Consider the following 20465-nt stretch of genomic DNA (forward strand, 5'->3'; position numbering starts at 1 on the left):
CAACAACGTTAAAAACACTGTAGTCACATTCCCCAAGAGAGGGGATAAGAGAGTCATAGTTACTCCCGCCGTTTACCCACGCTTGATTAAATTTGTTCACTTTGACGTTCAGAGCACTGGGCAGAAATCACATTGCATCAACACCGACCTGTGGCCTTCGTGATGCTTTGTTCTCATTAAACAGTCGGATTGCCCTGGTCCACACCAGTTCTATTTCAGCTGCTAGGCGCCGGCCGAGGCCACCCGCCTGCCATGGAAGGACGACGGGCACCGCAGCTGGGGCAATCCACAGGAAGGGCCCTCTGGCGCCAGCTCAGCATGGCTCGACCCGACTCGGCGGCAGGACGTGGTTGGGGCGCACTGAGGACATTACACCCCGGTCGACAGACCCACCGGGAGCATGGCAAGCCCACTCGCCACACGTGGTTCCACGCACCCTCCGAGGGGGGCGGGAGGGCGCGGCAGTGGTCGCTTCCCTCGACTCCGGGGGTGCGGCGAAGGATATTGCCTGGGGGCTATAACACTCGCTACAAGGAGCGGCGAGCCACCTTCCAAAGCAACCGGCCTTCCCAGCCGACCCGAAGCCAGTTGTGGCGCACCACCAGCGGAGGAAATGCGCCCAGCGACAGCCGTGCCCATGCCGGGAGCGGTCCCTGCTGAGGAGATCCGCCAGACCCCAACGTGACTGACTGGAGCCGCCGAGTTGAATCCTCCGGGCAGACTGCGCGGACCACACCCGTTTACCTCTTAACGGTTTCACACCCTCTTGAACTCTCTCTTCAAAACTCTTTTGAACTTTCCCTTACAGTACTTGTTGACTATCGGTCTCGTGCTAGTATTTAGCCTTAGATGGAGTTTACCACCCGCTTTGGGCTGCATTCACAAGCAACCCGACTCCAAGAAGACACAATCTCGATGAGCCTCGCACCGCCACCAGCCTCACACCGTCCTCAGGCTAGGCCTCGATCAGGAGGACTTTGGCGTCTGGGCACCGTCAAAGAACGCGCTTCTATACGCCACATTTCCCTCGCCCATCAGGCAAGCGGGGATTCGGCGCTGGGCTCTCCCTGTTCACTCGCAGTTACGAAGGGAATCCTGGTTAGTTTATTTTCCACCGCTTAGTAATGTGCTTAAATTCAGCGGGTTGTCGCGTCTGATCTGAGGTCGTACACAGAGTCAGAGGATGGCCAGGCCGCACCGCCAGCGTGCATGCCCCCACCTCTTAGTGGGCGGGCAACGTCTCACCGCAGAGGGGGGGTTGGCCGATGCTGCGACGGTCAGAGAGCCAGCCACCCGCACGTCGCTCACCACCCTTGCCAGCGATGGTGTCGATGAGTGGCCGCCCCTGCCACCAAAGACGCGCGGGGACGTGCTCGGCGCAAATTCACGGGACCGGAGACCATCCCCCATCCACGGCAGGAGGCGAATCTTGGAAGTGCCTGCAGCTTACTCGAGCGGAAGGTTCAGCCCGATTCCTGCCTTGCCAGAGGCCCGGGCACGGCGGTGACGACTCGCCGCCGAGGACGTGCGAGGCGCCAGCCGAAAGAGACTGACCGATGGTCAGAGAGAGGGAGAGAGAAGCGCTGAGACACAAGGGGCGAATGGTCGCACAGACACGGCACCTACATCGATCACCAGCCGTGGAACGCCACGGCCTTCAGTGGGGCCGGCGGGCGACGCCGCTCCTGAACCCAGCGGCCCCGAGCCGGACGAGTTGAGGAAGGCACGCTGACGGTGACAGGGTACGGAAGACACAGCGGTGGCCTTCTGGCGACTTGGCCCCCGATAGCCCGACGTTCCGCCGTCCTCCAGATGGTTGGCCGGTGGCATGATAGGTGTGCCTGCACGGTGACCGTGCGCACACCACGGCCGCCAACCCCTCCGTGCCTCCCGAGACCGGTGGCAGGACCGAGCAGAAACTTGCGGACTGAACGGGAGAGCCAAAAGCCAGCGATCCACGCACGTGCGACCGTCGAAGTCACAGCGTTCGATGAAAACCTCCTCCCTCGGCCAGGCACTCAGCGCCAGCAGGGGAGACAGGATCAGACGCCCCAACGGCCACTTAAGGCCAAGGACGAACCACGAGACGGGCGGCTGCAGCAACGGGCGGCCTGCAGATCCCAGATACGGTCTGTGCCTCTCATCACTCTCAATCGATCAACCATCGAGTCGGGTCAGCGTGTCGAACTGGCGAGCTCCACGGTGAGGCCGGCAGCGCACCAGCACCGGACCTCCGCGGCTCCCTTCACTGTTTCTACTGCCAGCCAACCGAGAGTCGGACCCAGTGCGGACGTGCAGAGCCTAGGCAGACCCCACAGGAAGCTCAACATTTTGAGGCAGCTCCGTGTCCCAAAGACGAAGCGGTGCACGTCGCCGTGTGAACCACCGACGGCCATTCTGGGACCGGTAACAGCCGTACTGGCCCCACTGCCACGACACAGACGGACGCCAGGCCACGCTCCCCGGCGGGGGGATGGCGTCGAGCCTGACGAACGGAATGTGCAGGGTGGGGGGGAAAGGCCAAGTGCTCTGATGCCGGAGGGCTCTGGAGTCTGAACTTAGGGGGACAAAGAGGACGGGTCCTCTGCGACACCCCAGCCGCTTTCGCCAGCCAATATGAGTGCGATTAAATGCCAAATGACCCTCAGACAGGCGTGGCCCCAGGAAGAACCCTGGCCGCAAAGTGCATTCAAAGTGTCGATGATCAATGTGTCCTGCAATTCACATTGAAGAACGCAGCGAGCTGCGATCTTCATCAACGCACGAGCCGAGTGATCCACCGTTAAGAGTTGTCTGAGTTTGTTTTCGGTCTCTCCCTCGCCAGAGGAAAGCGACCCAGACCGCACATGCACTTCCCACATTAGCAGCACCCACCTGCACGCCGGTGTGCGCGGGTCGCAGGGTGGCGTGAAGCTGTGGGGAGCACCAGCCTGGTGCAGCCCGCGGAAACATATGTCTACTGGGAAAAAAGGCCGCCCAAGAGGCGATGCGTGCCCCCACGCACCGCAGCGACCGAGGCAGGATCTCCTCCACCATGTCGCCCGCTGAGTGTCACGAGGCATGCAGCAGCTTTGCCCGAGGAAAAGCAGAGGCGGAAACGGGACCAGCAATCGGTTCGGCAGCGTCACTGACCCGTGCACGTGGCGGGGTGTCGGCGAGCGGACCACTGCAAAGAGTCGGGGGCTGCAATAGCCAGAGCTGACGGCCGCCCGGCCCGGCCACTGCCAAGGTGGGCTAGGAAACTCGGCAACGTGGGCTGAGAAAGAGAATAGATGGGGGAACAGAGGGATGGAGAGCAGAGGGTGTGGCGGAGAGAGAAAACGCATGGGGAGTCAGAAGATGGGAAGAGGGACTGGACAGGGATGCAGAGGGTGGGGGTGAGAGAAATAAAGAGAAAGAGAATGGACGGTGTGCCGGAGGTGGCGAGGGATTGGCCAAGGGTGCCGTGGGTGGCACGGGGGAATGGAGAGGGCAGAGCCATGAATGGCGGGGGAGAATGGATGGAGGTGCTGTGGGTGCTACAGGGGAGAATGGGCAGGTCGTGCAGTGGTTGGTGGGGGAGAATGGACAGGGGATGCAGTGTGTAGTGGGGAGAATGGACAGGGGCACTGTGTGTGGCAAGGAGAATGGTCAGGGGATGCTGTGGGTGGCTGGGAGAATGGACTGGGTGCTGTGGGTGGTGGGGAGAATGGACAGGGGGCACTGTGTGTGGCAAGGAGAATGGTCAGGGGATGCTGTGTGTGGTGGGGGAGAATGGACTGGGTGCTGTGGGTGGCGGGGAGAATGGACAGGGGGCACTGTGGGTGGCGAGTAGAATTTAAGGGGATGCTGTGGGTGGCGGGCAGAATGGACAATGGCACTGTGGTTGGCAGGGGTTAAGGCCAGAGGCACTGTGGTGGTGGAGGAATGGACAGGTGGTGCTGTGGGGTTTTTGGGTCTTGGAGGGAGATGGTGGTGGTGAAAGCATCCCACTCACTCCCAGCATCCCCTTCTCTGCACACATGCGGTGCACATTTTTCTGAGTCTGGATGGGATTCTGTTTGGAGGGTCAGTGTTGACTCGATGGGCCAAATGGCCTGCTCCCACAATGTAGGGATTCTATGATTAGGAGAGCTGTCAAACCAACAACTTCTAATTGGTGAAGTAAAAGACCAGGAGCCAATCTTTAAGCAGTTTTCCATTTATTCACTCAAATTGCCCTTTCAATTGAATTCCTTGAATTTAATGTGTTCCGTTGTAGTTTAATTATGATCCATGAAAAGCAACATCCAGTCACATCTGAGGGAAGAACCAACTCAACTGACTGAACAAGTGTAACAACTCTTCTGTATGCACTTTAGATGTGACATCCTCTCCCTCTCTCTCTGTTGACCCAACGGGATTACCAGGGCTAGAATTTCCACTCTCAAAATACAATTGCTGATGTACTGTTTGCTTCTGCTGCTTAACATAAGGATTTAAAAGCTGCTCGCCTGATTCGCAGAAAGCACAAAAACAGACTGTTCACTTGCACCTGCGCAGAGATAAAATTTCATTTGGAATAGATCACAAAATAACAACCGGTGCCAATCCCTCAACTCTGTGTTACACATGGAGGGAGGGGAGGGGAACTAAAGTGTTTTACTCTCCGATGTTAGAGGGCAGGACAAAGTTTCAGCCAGTGGTAAGTTAAAATTCAACCCTGTGCTGTTTTCTGTTATAAAAACTCAAACCACATGGATTTGGTGGGATTAAAAAATGAATGAAAGGGAGCTGGCAAAGTTTCCAAGCCCCCACAACACCCACACACAATTCCCTCTGCTTAGCTGGAGACAGTGCTGCCCTCCCCTGTTTAGGAGTAATCTCTGCAAAGGTGGTGGTATTGACAGTGAGGAGGATGGTCTCTGGCCACAGTTTGATACCAATCAGCTGGTAAATGGGGCAGAGAGATGGAATTTAATCTCCAGGCATTCTGGGAAATGTAATAATGGAGGAAAGTAATCAATAAATAGTAGGTCCCTACAGAGTGCTGAGGAACAAAGGAACCTTGCTGTCCAAGTCCAGAGATCCCCGAAGGTATCAGTACAGATAAAACTAGGGAGTGAGGAAGGCATAGATTTGTATTTTTTTCATACAGAGGGCGGTGCGTGTGTGGAATGGGCTCCCAGAGGAAGTGATGGAAGCTCGTACCATTATAACATTTAAAAGGCATCTGGTTGGGTATATGTATTGGAAGGGTTGAGAGAGATATGGGTCAAATCCTGGCAAATGGGTCACGAGATTAATCTAGGATATCCAGTCAGCATGGGTGAGCTGGACTGCAGAGTCTGTTTCTGTGCTGTATGACTTTACCCGCATAATTCAATGCAAGTTTCAGCAACATGTCTGCAGCTTTATGCTTTTAGACATTAACAATGTTTCTGAGTATATCATTTCAGCTGTTCTCAATTTTAAAATCAGCCATTTCTTGTGCACCCCTGTCTTCCAGGTTGATTCATCACCATCCATTCTCTCTCTTTCCCGAGAAGGGCTTGATACAGCAATCAAAGAGGGTTCGAGGTCCGAGAAAGGATGGGGGGGGGTGGGGTGGGGAATGGACAGGGGCGCAGAGGCTGGGGGACAAGAGAGAGAGAGAGAAAATGGATAGGGGAGCAAAGGGTAGGGGGAGAGACAGAGAGAAAATGGACAGGGGACAGAGAGTGGAGGGGATCAGAAAGACTTGGGGACAGAGAATGGGGGGCAGAAAATGAGGGGGAGAGAGAGAGAATGGCTGGGCAGAGAGATTTGGTGAGTGCAGACTGTGAGGAGAGAGAGAATGCATGGGGACAGTGGGATGGGGAAGTGACAGCACAAATCCCACCTTACCCAGGAATGGTGTCAGCGTTCCATGAACTGGAACCCACTCCATTAACAGCAGACTTGGGGGCAATCGTTTCTCAATAGACACATGGCTAAGACGGTAGATTCATATAATCCCTACGGGCCATTCGGCCCATAAAGTTCAGACTGACCTTCCAAACACCCACATTCCCCATAGTTAACCCACCCTAGGTTGCATATCCCTGGACACGTCAGCATGGCCAATCCACCCTAAACTTCAGATGGTTAGACTGTCGGAGGAAACTGGACCACCCAGAGTTCACCCATGCAGTCACAAAGGTGAGAACATGCCAAAGTTCACACAGAGAGCTGCATGAGAGTGGAATTGAACCCAAGTCCGTGGTACAGTGAGGCAGAGTGCTAACCACTGAGCTACCATACCACCCAGAGCTTTGAAGTTCTGCTATGTCTTTGTAGCTTCTGACTTCTCATTAGCCTTCAGCAGAGGTTCTCTCCTCCTGACATTGTTAGACCACGCCTGCTGCAACCTCCGTTTTCCATGTCTCCAGCCCTGAGCACACCGGTTCCCAAATCCTGGCAACAGGCAATCTGGTCTTCTGCTGCCAACTGCAGAGAATGGTGACAATCCCTGCCACTATTCTCTCCCTGACCACCACTGCCCCCTCCCCAACATTGTTCTTAATCCCACGACGCAGCCAGTTAGCTCCTCACTCGTGCAGACCTCTCTCAGATCCCCTTTATCTGTCTGACCTGTGCTGACACCCTCTTGACCTTGTCCACTGACCCAGTCAGAAGGCTTTGTCTGTCGAGGAATGACCATCTCCCAGAATAAAGTGTCCAGTCAACTTTCCCCTTTTCCCCCCAACAGAACAGACATGAACGTGAAATTTTTGTAGTGCGATTACTTCCCTTAAGCATGAATAGAGCCTCTAAGCCATACGTGAGCTTGTGGCGCAACGGTAGCGCGTCTGACTCCAGATCAGAAGGTTGCGTGTTCAAATCACGTCAGGCTCACTGCAATCAACTTCTTACATTTCAAATCAAGAAAGGAGTACGTTCTTTCCGAATATCAGTCGTGTCAAATCTTCTTTGCGGTAACTTTCGATCACACGTGAATCTTTGCTGTCAGTTTGATTTGTGAACATTGTGTCAGGGAGGTGGTGTGCCCATTGTTTGGGTAAATGCTCAGCTCCCCGCAATGTGAGAAGTAAAACAAAGACTGTTCGTTCAGTTGGTGACGGCGGGGTGTGAATAACATTATACCGATATTTTTACAACATAATCTAGAGATTGCCATCCATGTTTTAGTCACATCAAACTGCCACGCAATGCTGTTATGGCCTCAGTAAACTATAATAACGTGAAGATCGCTGGGATGATTTTCTACATCCGACTGCAATATAAACACAGATCATTGTTTCCAGTTTTGGTGGAACAAAAGACATCGTATTGGTGGATAATTACAGTTAGTGCAAACACAGCTAGCCATCGATAAATATTAATCCTGTTCACTTCAATGGCAAAATTTCAATTCAGAAACCAAGTGCACTCGGCTGCTTGTAACATAGACAACATGACAAAATGGCTCATAGGAGGAGAAATGGGACATTGAGGAGGAGTGAAATGTTTGCTTTTGGTCACCTCCACAATTGTTAGAAAAACAGGTTGAAAGGATTCTTAAAAGGTGTCTGAAGGAGTGGTGAGGGATAACACTTCAGACAGCGCAAAGGGGAAGACCACTTTCGAGTGGAAGGAAAAGACATTCCTTATTTCTGAAAGAAAAGGGAAACAGAAGAGGGAATGAAATCTGACTTGGGAGCTATTTCCTATTTGTTGAGGATGTTGCTTCATCACAGTCTTGGTTTAGAGCATAAGCTCTTCATCAGGAATAAAGGGTGACCCAAGGGGGCTGAGAGATAAATAGGAAGGAAGTGGGGCTGGAGGGAAGGCAGCTGGGAGTGCAATAGGTAGATGGAGGTAGGGATTGATGGTGATAGGTCAGAGATGAGGGTGGAGCAAATAGGTGAGAAGCAAGGTGGACAGGTATGACAGGTCAAGAGGTTGGTGTCGAATTGGAAGGTTGGATCTGGGACAAGGTGGGGGAGAGGAAATAAGGAAACTGATGAAAACTGCATTGATACCGTGTGGTTGGAGGGTCCCAAGGCAGAAGATGATGTGTTTTTTCGACAAGCGTCGGGTAGCAAGAGTTTGGCAGTGGAGGAGGCCCAGGACTTGCTTGTCCTTGGTGGAATGGGAGGGGGAGGTAAAGTGTTCAGCCACAGGGCCGTCGGGCGTTTAATTTCAGTGTCCCAGAGCTGTTCCCTGAAACGTTCCGCTAGTTGGCGTCCAGTTTCCCCAATGTGGATGAGACCATATTGCGAGCAATGGACATAATCTTATAAATAGATTGCATAAATCTTAGCCTGCCAGAAAAGAAAATTTTAATTAAATTGGATGACTGCATGAAACGGTTTGTTGGTCAGATTTGAATCATCACTCCCGAATGAGACAAAGCCATGAATATCAGTGAACTGCTCTTATTGTTGTAAACCACAAGTTCTTGATGTATTTTCACAACTTACTGGTATTCACACCTGCACATTTAATGTCAAACTCTGACATCAAAAATGAAATTACAGCATTACTTTTGACTGAAATTAATCGAACAAACAAATTAATAGCACATAGTGAATACCAATTCTGATTAAAATGAAATTAAATTTGACCAAAAAAATATAAAATCAATATCAGAGTTAAGAAATGGGGGTAAGGCATTCGGCAAGAAATGCAGCATCATAGAAGGTGCTCCTCCAGGGAGTGTATTTTACCAACTACCATTGCTAAATATAAACACTCTCATATGATCCTTCGGTTTTAAAGTAAACCACAGCCCCATACAGTAGGTACCATTTAAATGAGTTAAAAATACAAGCCTTGAGCAAATCCAGCTTCCAGACTTACCCCCCGTTTCTTGGAGCTTGGACCTTCCTCCAGCTCCGGGTGGTCGTTGAATTCCTGGGCTCCAGCTGCCACAGCCACTCCTCCACTGAAGAAGCTTTGGGAAGCAGATGCAAAGGCAAGATACAGAACAGAGGGCCTTTGTATATGAAAGCAGGTTACAGAGACATTGAGCAATAGAATCACATGGTTTTGACCCATCGACCTCTGGGTTATTTGCCCAGCACACTCACGCAGCATTACTCTGCTTTTGGGCTCCCAGCAGCTGGATTGTGGATCAGTTTAATGGAGGTCTTATATCTCTGACAACATCGGTACACAAGGCAGTGAAGAAAGGCTTCATCACACTGGCCTTCATCAGTTAGGGAATTGAGTATCGATGTTGGCAAGTTATGTTGTAGTTTTGCAGGACGTTGATGAGGCAAGCCAGGCAGCACCAGAATGTGGAGTGGTCAGCGTTTTGGGTATTAACCCTTCTTCAGGACTAAAACGTTTGCTTCTCCATGAGAAATGATTTATGGTAATGTTGCTGTGGGTTGTCGGGCTTGCACTCCAGGGAGACTCTGAAGACGCTGGAGCTGTTTTCACTGCAGCATCAGGATGCAGAGGAGTGACATAATAGAGGTTACAAAATCATTAGGGGCATGGACAGGTTAATAGACAAGGTCTTTTCCCTGGGATGGGGGAGTCCAGAACTCGAGGGCATAGGTTTAGGGTGAGAGGCGAAATATATTAAAGGGACAACTTCTTCATGCAGAGGGTGGTGCATATATGAAATGAGCTGCCAGAGTATATGGGTCAGGTGCTGTCAAATGGGACTAGATTAATTTAGGATATAAGGTCAGCATGGACAATTTGGACCGAAGGGTCAGTTTCCATGCTGTACGTGTCTCTGACAACTGGTCCTGATGTAAGTTTAAAATAGAGTCCAAGTAACTTGGAATAGTTCATTCTTATTGACCTCACCTCCTGAAAAGTTTCAAATGAATCCCTCTGAGAGATTCTGTTTAAATATGCTGAGTTGGACAAAGTATCCCATCAAGTTTAACACAAACCCAGAGTTGAAGAAGTCAGAAGTCAGAACACCAAGGGGACCAAAACTGATCACAATATTCCAGGTGCAGCCTCATCAACTGTATTCTGAATTGCTGTGTTCTCCCAAACTTCTGCTTGCAGCTTCGGGTTGCAATATGTAGTGGCTAAGTGGTTACCACTGCAACCTCACAGCGCCAGGAACCCAGGTTTGATTCCAGCCTTGGACGGCTGTCTGTGAGGAGTTTGCACATTCTTCCAGTGTCTGCGTGGGTTTTCTCTGGGTGATCCTGTTTTCTGCCATAAACCAAAGATGTGCAGGTCATGTGGATTGGCCATGCTTAATTGCCCATAGCGTTAGATGCATTAGTCAGAGGGAAATGGGTCTGGATGGGTTACTCTTCGGAGGGTTGGTGTGGACTTGTTGGGACGAATGGCCTGTTTCCACACTGTAGCAAATCGCATCAGCACGACTTTTGTCTCTAACGAATGGCAGAGTAGACTCGATGGGCCCAATGGCCTACCTTATGCTCCGATGGTCTTGCAGTCTTAGGATTCTCGGGATCATTTCAGTGGCAATGTGCAGTCCCTGACTCAATGAGCAGCAGCGCCCCCGCTGGTGCTTCCGCAAGTTGCAAGAAAACATGAACCTCTTCCCACACTCAAAGCCCTTCCTGCACTCGGGGCAGAAGAACGGCCTCTCCTCAGTGTGGACCCCACTGGTGTCACAGCAGGTGGGAAGAACTGCTGAAGGCCATCTCGCAGTTGGGGCCAGAGAACAGCCTTCCCCGGTGTGGACCAACTGGTGCGTAAGCAGGGCAGAGGAATCACTGAAGTCCTTCCCACACTCAGGGCAGCAGAAGGGCGTCTTCCCCTCTGTGGGCCCATTGGTGCTTCAGAACCATTTCAAATTTCACAATATCTTTCTGACAGGAGGGAGACCAGAATTAAACACACTATTCCAAAAGTGGTCTAACCAATGTCCTGTACAGCCACAACATAACTTCCCAACTCCAATACTCACTCAGAGGATTGGGAAAGCTTTCAAAACCCACAAAAAACAAACAGGAAAGAATGGAGGGACAAACCGCATTTTTGAGAGTCAGCTTGGAAGCATCAATGAGAAATCGGCGGACTGGGTTTATTGGGTACCCGTTCTCCTCAAAATACACTATATGCCTATTTCTCTTCTGTTCTTCGTAGTTTGTCTGTGCTGTAGTATGTAGTGGCTTGTTGAAATAATGTCCTGATGCAGCCTCGTTTGTGGGTGTTGGGATGATTGCTTCTGTAGTTAAGTATTTGGTTTGTGTATGTTGTTTTTCTGTAGATGCTAGTTTGAAGTACCCCATTGACTGTTCGCTCTACTGTGACATCTAAGAATGGCACTTTGTTGTTGTTCTCCTCCTCTTAAAACCAGAATCCCCCCCTCAGGCCATAGTCTCACCACTTGGTACAGCAATACACAGACTAGTCAAAGACCTCCAATGAAGACTAAAACTCCAAGTCGAAGATTCACGCCACTCCATTTCCTCCATCCAAGAATTCCTGCATACCAAAGACACTAAGATAGAAGAGGATGGAATAATGTTATCCTTTGACATAACAGCTCTTTTCACATCCATTAACATCAACGTGGCCAAAGAAAACTGAAGACACTACTCGAAGAACCAAAGACACAAACACAGCACCAACGTCATCAGCAAAGATAACACTGTCAAGCTCGTGGAACTGTACCTTACCACCCACTTCATATTCAGTAACAAGCCCTACAAACAAATCAACGAAATACCCATGATACCACCAGTATCAGGATTCCTTGCAGAAGCAATAATGCAGAGACTCGCACAAACAGCCCTTCGAACGACCCAAGCCAAACTTTGTGTCCGCCACAGTGATGACACTTTTGTCATCACAAAATGAAACAAATTAGAGGAAACTTACAACACCATCAACAATCTCTTTACTGGCATAAAATTCACAAAAGAGGAGAACAACAACAAAGTGCCATTTCTAGATGTCACAGCAGAGCCGACATCAATGGTAAATTCAAAACAGCGTCGACTGGAAAACAACGCACGCGAAACAAGATTTTTCCTAAAGAAGCAATGATCACGACACATACAAAGCAATCTGAATCAGGACACAGATTCAATGAGCCACGACACACCGCAGCACCCAGGGACTACGAAGATAAATAAACAATTGCACAGCACATTTTAGAAGGATGGGCAGACTTTACCCCTGAAAATTGCTTCCCTGGCCGGGAATCGAACCCGGGCTACGGCGGTGAGAGCACCGGATCCTAACCACTAGACCACCAGGGAGACGTAGATGCAGCTTGTCAGCTCTATTGAAAATGTCTTCCCTGCCCGGAAATCGAATCCGGGCCACGGTCGTGAGAAGGTGTTCACCTGTGTATCCAACAATGTCATTTCTTGTATCCATTGCTCCCGATGGGATCTCCTCTACATTGGGGAGACTGGAGACCCCTCCCAGAGTCAAGTCACAGCGCTTGAGGGAACATCTCCAGGACACCTGCACCAATCAACCCCGTCACTTTATGGCCCAACATTTCAAACCCCCTCCCTCTCTGCCGAGGACATGCAGGTCCTGGGCCTCCTCCATCGCAGCTCTCTCCCCACCCGATGCCTGGAGGAAGAATGTCTCATCTTCCGCCTCAGATAAATTCAACCCCAGGACATCCATGTGGACTACACCAGTTTCCTCATTTCCCCCACCTAACCTCAGTTCCAAACGTCCAGCTGAGCGCTATCCTCATGACCTGTCCTACCTGCCAATCTATCTGTTCCCCTCTGTGGGCCCATTGGTGCTTCAGAACCCTTTCAAATTTCACAATATCTTTCTGATAGGAGGGAGACCAGAATTAAACTCACTATTCCAAAAGTGGTCTTACCAATGTCCTGTACAGCCATAACATAACTTTCCAACTCCAATACTCACTCAGAGGATTGGGAAAGCTTTCAAAACCCACAAAAACAGACAGGAAAGAATGGATCAATCAAGAACTCTATCAATCTATCTATCTATCTACAACCTATCTGTTCCACCTTCCTCTCTGACCTGTCACCTCCATCCTCACCCCCATTTACCAATGCTACTTTCGGCCCAGCACATCCCCACCCCCAATTTATCTCTCCACCCTGGAGGGGACCTGCCTCAATTCCTGATGAAGGGCTTTTGCCCGAAAAGTCGATTTTCATGCTCCTCGGAAGCTGTCTGACCTGCTGTGCTTTTCCAGCACCATTCTGATCTAAACTCTGGTTTCCAGCACCTGCAATCCGCACTTTTGCCGACCCAATAATCCCAGGGTGTCGGTTTCATATCGACAAACTGCCACAAGCAGACACAACGTCTGCAGAAACCCTAGCCACATTACTTTACATTAACGACATCTGTGAAATGATGTCCAGACAACTCAACCCTCTCAACATCATGGTAGCCCATAAACCTACCAACACACTTAAACAGCGTCTAATGAACCTGAAATACCCTATACAAACAACCAGCAAACGAATGTTATTTACAAAATACCATACAAGGCAATATATACATGAACTCTGCCACACAGTTCTGTTTTTCACTGGAGCATCGGAGGTTGAGAGGTGACCTCAGAGAGGATTATAAAATCATGAGGGGTGTAGATGAGGTGAAAAGTAGGTATTCTTTCCCTAGTGTGGGTGTTCAAGATTAGGGAGCAAATTTCGAAGATGAAGAAAGAAATATTTTAAAAAGACATAAGGGGCACCTTTTTTTAGAAGATAAAGAGTAGTTCATGTGAGGAATCAATGTCCAGAGGAGTTGCTGGATGCAGGTACAGTTACAATGTTTAAAAGACATTTGGATAAGTACATGAATAGGAAAGGGTCGGAGGGATATGGGCCAAACACTGGCAGGTGGGACCAGTTTAGTTTCAGAACACAGTCAGCATGGACTAGTTCGACTGAATGGTCTGTTTCTGTGCTGTATGACTCTGTAACTGTTCTGTACTGGTCTCAAAACCATTTTCTTACCTTTTCCCATAACTTCTTTGTTCTTCAAAGTCACGTAAGCTCAGCCTTGAATACATTCAATAGCGGACCTGACTGCAGAAAGACATCCCCACTTCTGAACTCAATTCCTCTTGCTGATATACCACTTGCTTTGCTCATTGCTTGCTGCACCTTTCTGACAACTGGCATTGGCTGGTGTTGAAGGACGCTGACGACCATTTGTCTGTCCACACATCACTCCTGGTGAAGGGCTCGTGCCCGTTACGTCGACTCTCCTCATCCTCCTCCTCAGTTGCTCCCTGGCCTACTGTGGTTTTCCAGCACAACAATATTCAACTCTGATCTCCAGCATCTAACGTTCGCCACATCTCAACATAGCACCATTTCAACCATGCATCTCCTTTCTGCTTTCTTTTTACACTGCAAAGGCTATAACTTCACACTGTGGTACTGCATTTGCCATGTGTTTCCAAGTTGACACACAGACCGGGATCAACTTTTCCAGAGTCTGGCACCTCCCTCGGTTCACTCTTTCCTTTCAATTGCTGCAAGTCAACAATTGAACCCCAGAATGAAAAAGTGGAAAGAAAAACACTGTTGTCCTCACAAATGTTAGACAGACGAAGAAAGTTACAGTCTGGGATGACGTTTAATCTTATGCAGAGAGAAAAGAGCAGCTGCAGCTTCAGAGCTCACGGTCCAATCTCCACATTTCGACAATGGCCGGCTCTGATTGGCAGGAGGACCAGACTCCTTCTGGTCCTCCAAGGTTCCACACTGCTCCATGGAAAGGAGCTCGCACGCTCCCAAGAGTATACGCAGTGCTTGCTGACACTGGCGGTCATGCGCAGTGCTTGCTAACACTGGCGGTCATGCACAGTGCTTTGCTGACACCGCGGAGCATGCTCAGTGTGCAGGAATTTGTTACTAACTTTTCAGTTAAAAAATCACAAAGCACCTGGTGATAGTCCAACAGACTTATTTGCAAGCACTAGCTTTCGGAGCCCTGCTCCTTCATCAGGTTATTGCGGAGTATAACATCGTAAGACTAAGAACATACGATGTTATATTCCAAAACCAAAAATTCCAAAATTTCCTTTCACCCTAACAGGAGTATACTGTGTCTGGACTCTTGTTATCTCATATTTGAAGGCCTCCCATTTTCCAGCAGTCCTTTAACCTGCGAACAACTGCCCCCAATCAGCTTTTGAAAGATCTTGCCGAATACCTGAGTTTTCCTCCAATTTAGAACTTGAACTTTTAGAACTGATATTTTATTTTCAATCACTATTCTAATGTTAATAGAATTATGGTTGCTGGCCCTTAGGTTTTGCACTCTCCCCAGTATGTACATCTAGATTGTTATTGAGAAAATTTCCTTGTACACACTTAACAAATTTCTCTATTTGACAGATAAGTAAATGGGCAGGAGTTATACCTTGGGTTCACTCTTCCTTCATTCCCATCAACCCTACTGGTTGACTTCCTTCATTCCCATTCCCATTCCCACCCCAATCGTCCCAAGGCACTTTCCCCTGAAACTGTCGTATGTGTAACACCAGCCCATCTACCTGCACCCTCCTCACTATGCGAAGGCCCAAACATACCTTCCAGGTGAAGCAGCACTTTACCTGCACTTCCCACAACCCAGTCCACTGCATTTGTTGCTCACAATGTGCTCTCATCTACATTAGGGAAATGAAGCGTAAACTGGGTGACTGCTGCACAGAACATCTACGTCCTGCCCGCAAAAAGAACTTGAGCTTCCAGTTGCCTGCCAATTCCACACCCCACTCTGTTCCCTGGCCAACATCTCTGTCTCAGGTTTGCTGTAGTGTTCCAGCGAAGCTCAGCACCAGCAGAACGAAGAGCACCAAATATTGCACTTGGGGACCATACATCCTTTCGGTCCCAACATCGAATTCAATAAATCTAGGGCCTGAAGTCCATAGTATCCTCGTCCCTTCCACACACACCAAGCCTTGTTATCACATAGTCTGTCATTACACACTACCTATTCTGAGCGATGGACAGTCTCCATTTACTGTTGTTCACCCTCCCATGCAGATTGTTATCAACTCCCTTTCCTGTCCAAAAATTCTTCCCTCGTTTAGGGCTATGTCCTGATCTATCATTTACTGCATCCTCCTTCCTCCCACAATATTTTTCGCATATAAACCGATAATTTCTCAATCACCATCAGTTCTATGGAAGGGTCACCGGCAACTCCTGTTTTTTTGTTTCTGATATGCAGCATCCGCAATTCTTTCAGTTTTTTTATTGAGAGAGAGTTGGAAATTGTTTCGATAGACAGAGGGAGAGGGGGGAGAGACAGAACAGACATGAACTGTTGATCTCCGTTGTTCCTCATAACGTAAAATCATTGCAGTGCAATCAGTTCTCTTAACCATGAATAGAAACGCATCGCTTTCTGTAGGCTTGTGGCGCAACGGTAGCGTATTTGATTCAAGCTCCAACATTTATGTGTTCAAATCACACCAAGCTCACTGCAGTCAACTATATCCCAAAAAAGGAGTATGCTCGCGGGTATGTGTTGAGCCAAGTCTGCTTCCCGGGCACTTTCGATCACACATGAAGCTTTGCTGTCAGTTTGATTTGTGGATACTGTGTCAGGGAGGTGCTGCGCCCGTTGTTTGGGTAAATGCTCAGCTTTCCCCAGTATGAGAAGTAAAACATGAACTGTTCTATCAGGGGATTTAAACACTGCCGCCTCCCTGTGGGCAGCCACTTCGTTCGGTTGGTGACAGCACGGATATGAATAACATTATTCCGATATTTTTACAATATAATCTAGAGACTCCCAGCTTTATGTTTCAATATATCAGGAGAGTGACAGCGAGTTCAGATAGAAATATTTCCCACCAACAGCAAATTCTTTCCTCTCACTGGACACAGTTAAAATTATCTTTATTTACCAGAAGGAGCGGAAACTACAGTCTGACGGCCCCTCTCCACATTAACGGTGAGCCTGAATTTTATAAACGGTGTCAGTAAAATCCAGTGGCGGACATTGATTTGGTTCAATCGTTTTTTTTGCCAAGCGTAATTCACCGAGAGGATGCTGCTGTGTGAAACAGCGTGGGGAATTACTGCAGGGCCTCCTGCGCATGGAACACACCACAACTGATGTGTTTCACCTTCACCAGTTTATTCCTATCTCGGAGAAAAGAGGTTTTATGATTCGGATCATAGCAGCCAGACAGAGAACAGGAGAAGAGCACTCAGCCATTCACAGGCTTGTCACCACAGCTGGGTCACCGTGGCCTGTGTATCAGAATGGGACATTTATTTGCATCTACTGACTGGAAGCACAACAAATTGGAGTGCTGGTGGGACTATCACACAGGATAAAACGGCTTTGACCTATAAGCTGGAGCAGCTCCCAATGCGCAACTCTGCTCACCTTCACTGAATAACTGTAAACAAATTACTCAGTGATTCAAAGGAATACTCCGTTTTGAATCTGCATTGTGGCATGTACCTTCGAGAATGATGTCAAAACACCTTCATTGCTGTGATGGAGTATCCTGTTGAGCAGAATATATCCGTTGTCAAATTTCCCACATGCTGTTGGTCCAACTCCGATTTTACTCAAAATCACAAAATGCGTGACAGCGCAGACTGAGGCCGTGCAGCCCAACTTAGCTCTGCTGGCTCGAGACAATATATAAATAAGTGTCTCTGTGTGTATCATTCTGTCGCCCTCTCCCTGTAAATCTGCACATTGTTACATTGAACATGACCATTGAATTCCCTTTTGTGTCCATTGAATCTGCCTCTTTGTCACTGTCAAACAGGGATTTACTGACCCTAATCCCTGTGCGAAAACATTCTTCCTAATGTCACTTTTACTTTTCCTAATGACTTTAAATCTCTGCCAAAAGGTTCTCGATCCTTTCATTCATGGGAGCATTTTTACTTCATTACTTCCTCTGTCTAGACCCCTGATGACTTGGAAAACTTCAATCAGGCCAACGTTCAGCCTTCCGTTCAACAAAAGCTCCCAACTTTCCAATCTACCTTCACTGCTGTCATTCCTCATGCACGGCACCATTCACTTCAACCTGTTCAGCACTGTCTCCAATCACTTCACTTCCCGCTTCCTGAAATTTCGCACTCAGAACTGAACAGTAATGCAGCTGGATGATTCGGATTGCGCGGGCGAACAATCTACAATTCTTGACTCCACTTTTCACAAATGATCCCTTCACATAGCTCACTGCAATTGGAGCTCTGCCCCATCCTTCCTTCAGACAGTCTGATCTCGTTTCATTGAGAAATTTTGCACAAGGCAATTTAAGAAATGAGGGCTCGTTCGGGATTCCAACCCAGCATCTCTCGCCCGAGCGTGTAGCTGAAGACCCAAAGCGAAATTCGCACTGCTCGGCCAGCGAGCCAATGGCCGTTGAATTCCGTCTCTGCCCTGACCCCTGACACCCCAAGCGCCCTCCCCGAAGCAGTTGAGACTTGCTCAGTGTGAAATACATTTGACATTGCTCCAAGAAATGCAAACAGCAAAGAGATTCCACAACATTTGCTTCTCATTCTGTCTCCCTGCGCCCAGGACGCTGCTGTTTGTCCCGTTCCCAGGAACCGGACTCTCTCCACTGACGGATAACTAAACCATTTTGTTTCTACTTGCAAACTGTTCTGGGGAGGGCAGAGCCCATCCGCTCTTCTGATCTCTCTCTATCACTTTGGATGGGAGACGTCAGTTACACTAATGCGTAGGAAATTGGCAAGTTTTAAATACATTACAAAGGTCTGTAATCAAAGAAACAGAAAGATGCTGTGATGGCGGGACAGAGAGAAATGGACACCAGAAACTGTTCCCTCAGGTAAATTCATATGAGTGTATTTGTGTGCAGCCTGCTCGGTGTTCAGAATTCGTCTTCACACAGCAATCCTGCAGAAAGACCTTTCTAACACGGGCGTCTGTTTCTTTGCTGCGAACGGGCAGCAGTGAATATCTGAGCCCCAACTGTCCCAGATGAAGTTGAAAATGAGCCATTGTTTCTCCCTCAGCCGCTCTGTCCCAGAGACAGGGAGAGGGACGGCATCAACGCGTGACGTCATTCCGCCGCAGCCTGAAGCCGTTCAGTCCATCATTTCCATGTGACTCTCTGTCACTTGTATCTCTCCGAGATGATTCCCAATCGTTGATATGTGTCCTCATCATGGGAACTGTGACTGTGTGGTGATGCTGCTTTCGAAATGCTGATCGTCCTGTCATTCACGTCTGAACCGGAGTGGGGAATTATTGCAGGGAATGAATACGACTGCAAATAATGTGGCTTTCTGGTTCAGTGGTTAACACTGCTGTCTCATAACGGTACCTGAATTCGATCCTACCCGTGTGCAGTTTGTTCGAGTGTAGTTTGTTCAATCTCTGCGTGGGTTTCCTGCTCCTGTTTCCTTCCACAGTCGAAAGATATGCAGGTTAGATGGATTGACCATGCCCAGAGATCCGGATCGGCGCATCAGTCAGAAGGAAATGTAGGGTCTGGGCGGGTTACTCTTCGGAGGGTTGATACAGACTTCTTGAAGAGGAGGGCCTGTTTCCACACGGTAGGGATTCGAATTCGAATTGTTTCAACTTCACCAGCTCATTCCGATTTCAGAGAAGAGGTGTTAGGATTCAGTTCAGAGCAGACTGTCGGGAAACAACTCAAATCTCCACAAGCACTTCCCCTCAGTTGTGCAAATTGGGCCAGTGTTTAGTGACATATTCAGTTCAGGTCCTCGAAGAGTTGGGAAGCAGAGGCAAAGGCAAGATACAGAACAGAGTACCGTTACAAAGCGAAGCAATAGCAGACGATAGTTTCGATCGAGTGACATGAACCCACTCTACTTTCCCGCACGGAGTGTTTTGCACAGATCCCTTCAACTTTTCGTCTGGCGTGTGGCAGGCACGTTTGAGACTGATGTCAAAGACCTCTACTGCTGTTGTGTAATATGCTGTTGTGCAGACACATAGAGGCTGTCTAAATATAAACGTTGTTCTAAATTCCCACAATCTGTTGGTCGAACTGTGATTTCACTCTGAACCACAACGTGTCACAGCGCAGAGGGAGGCCATGCGGCTCACCTTCGCTCTGCTGGTTATTCGCCGTAAGTAAACGTGTGTCTCAATTCGTATCATTCTATTGCCTTTCCTGTGTAAATCTGCACACCTGAACATGACCACCGAATTCCCTTCTGTGTCCAATGAATCTTCCTCTTTGTCACTGTCAGGCAGGGATTTACTGACATTAACGATTCCCTGTATGGAAACGTTCTTCCTAATGTCACTTTTACTTCTTTTCTTCGTGACTTTAAAACTCTGCAGAATCATTGTGGATCCTTTCAGACGTGGGAGCATTTTCACAACATTATTCTCTGTTTCTAGGTCCCTCATGACTAGCAAAGCGTCCATTCTCCGTGTAGAGCTGTCCCAATTTTCCAATCTAGCTTCATTGCTGACATTCCTCAAACACCGCATCTCTGGCAAGTCTGCGCAGTAGAAGACCCAAAGCGAGATTTATACCCCGAGACCAACGAGCCAGAAAGCGGGCATGCACCCACCCGCCACACCTCTTGAACTAACTGTGACATGTTCAGTGTGAAATACATTTGACACTGCTC

At 48.9% G+C, this 20465-nt stretch overlaps 3 non-coding genes across 3 annotated transcripts; 1 reads left to right on the forward strand and 2 right to left on the reverse strand.

The window, feature by feature from the left end:
* Positions 1 to 2638: 2638 nt before the first annotated feature.
* LOC140461183 (5.8S ribosomal RNA) lies at positions 2639 to 2791 on the reverse strand. Its single transcript, XR_011954503.1, has one exon. It is a non-coding gene; the product is annotated as a 5.8S ribosomal RNA (ribosomal RNA).
* Positions 2792 to 6762: 3971 nt separating this feature from the next.
* trnaw-cca (transfer RNA tryptophan (anticodon CCA)) lies at positions 6763 to 6834 on the forward strand. The gene has a single exon. It is a non-coding gene; the product is annotated as a tRNA-Trp (tRNA).
* A 5228-nt stretch (positions 6835 to 12062) lies between these two features.
* Positions 12063 to 12134, reverse strand: trnae-cuc (transfer RNA glutamic acid (anticodon CUC)). Its single transcript has one exon. It is a non-coding gene; the product is annotated as a tRNA-Glu (tRNA).
* Positions 12135 to 20465: the final 8331 nt, after the last annotated feature.

The sequence above is a fragment of the Chiloscyllium punctatum genome, chromosome 36 (genome assembly GCF_047496795.1).
Source record: "Chiloscyllium punctatum isolate Juve2018m chromosome 36, sChiPun1.3, whole genome shotgun sequence".
In the NCBI taxonomy this organism is placed as follows: Eukaryota; Metazoa; Chordata; class Chondrichthyes; order Orectolobiformes; family Hemiscylliidae; genus Chiloscyllium; species Chiloscyllium punctatum.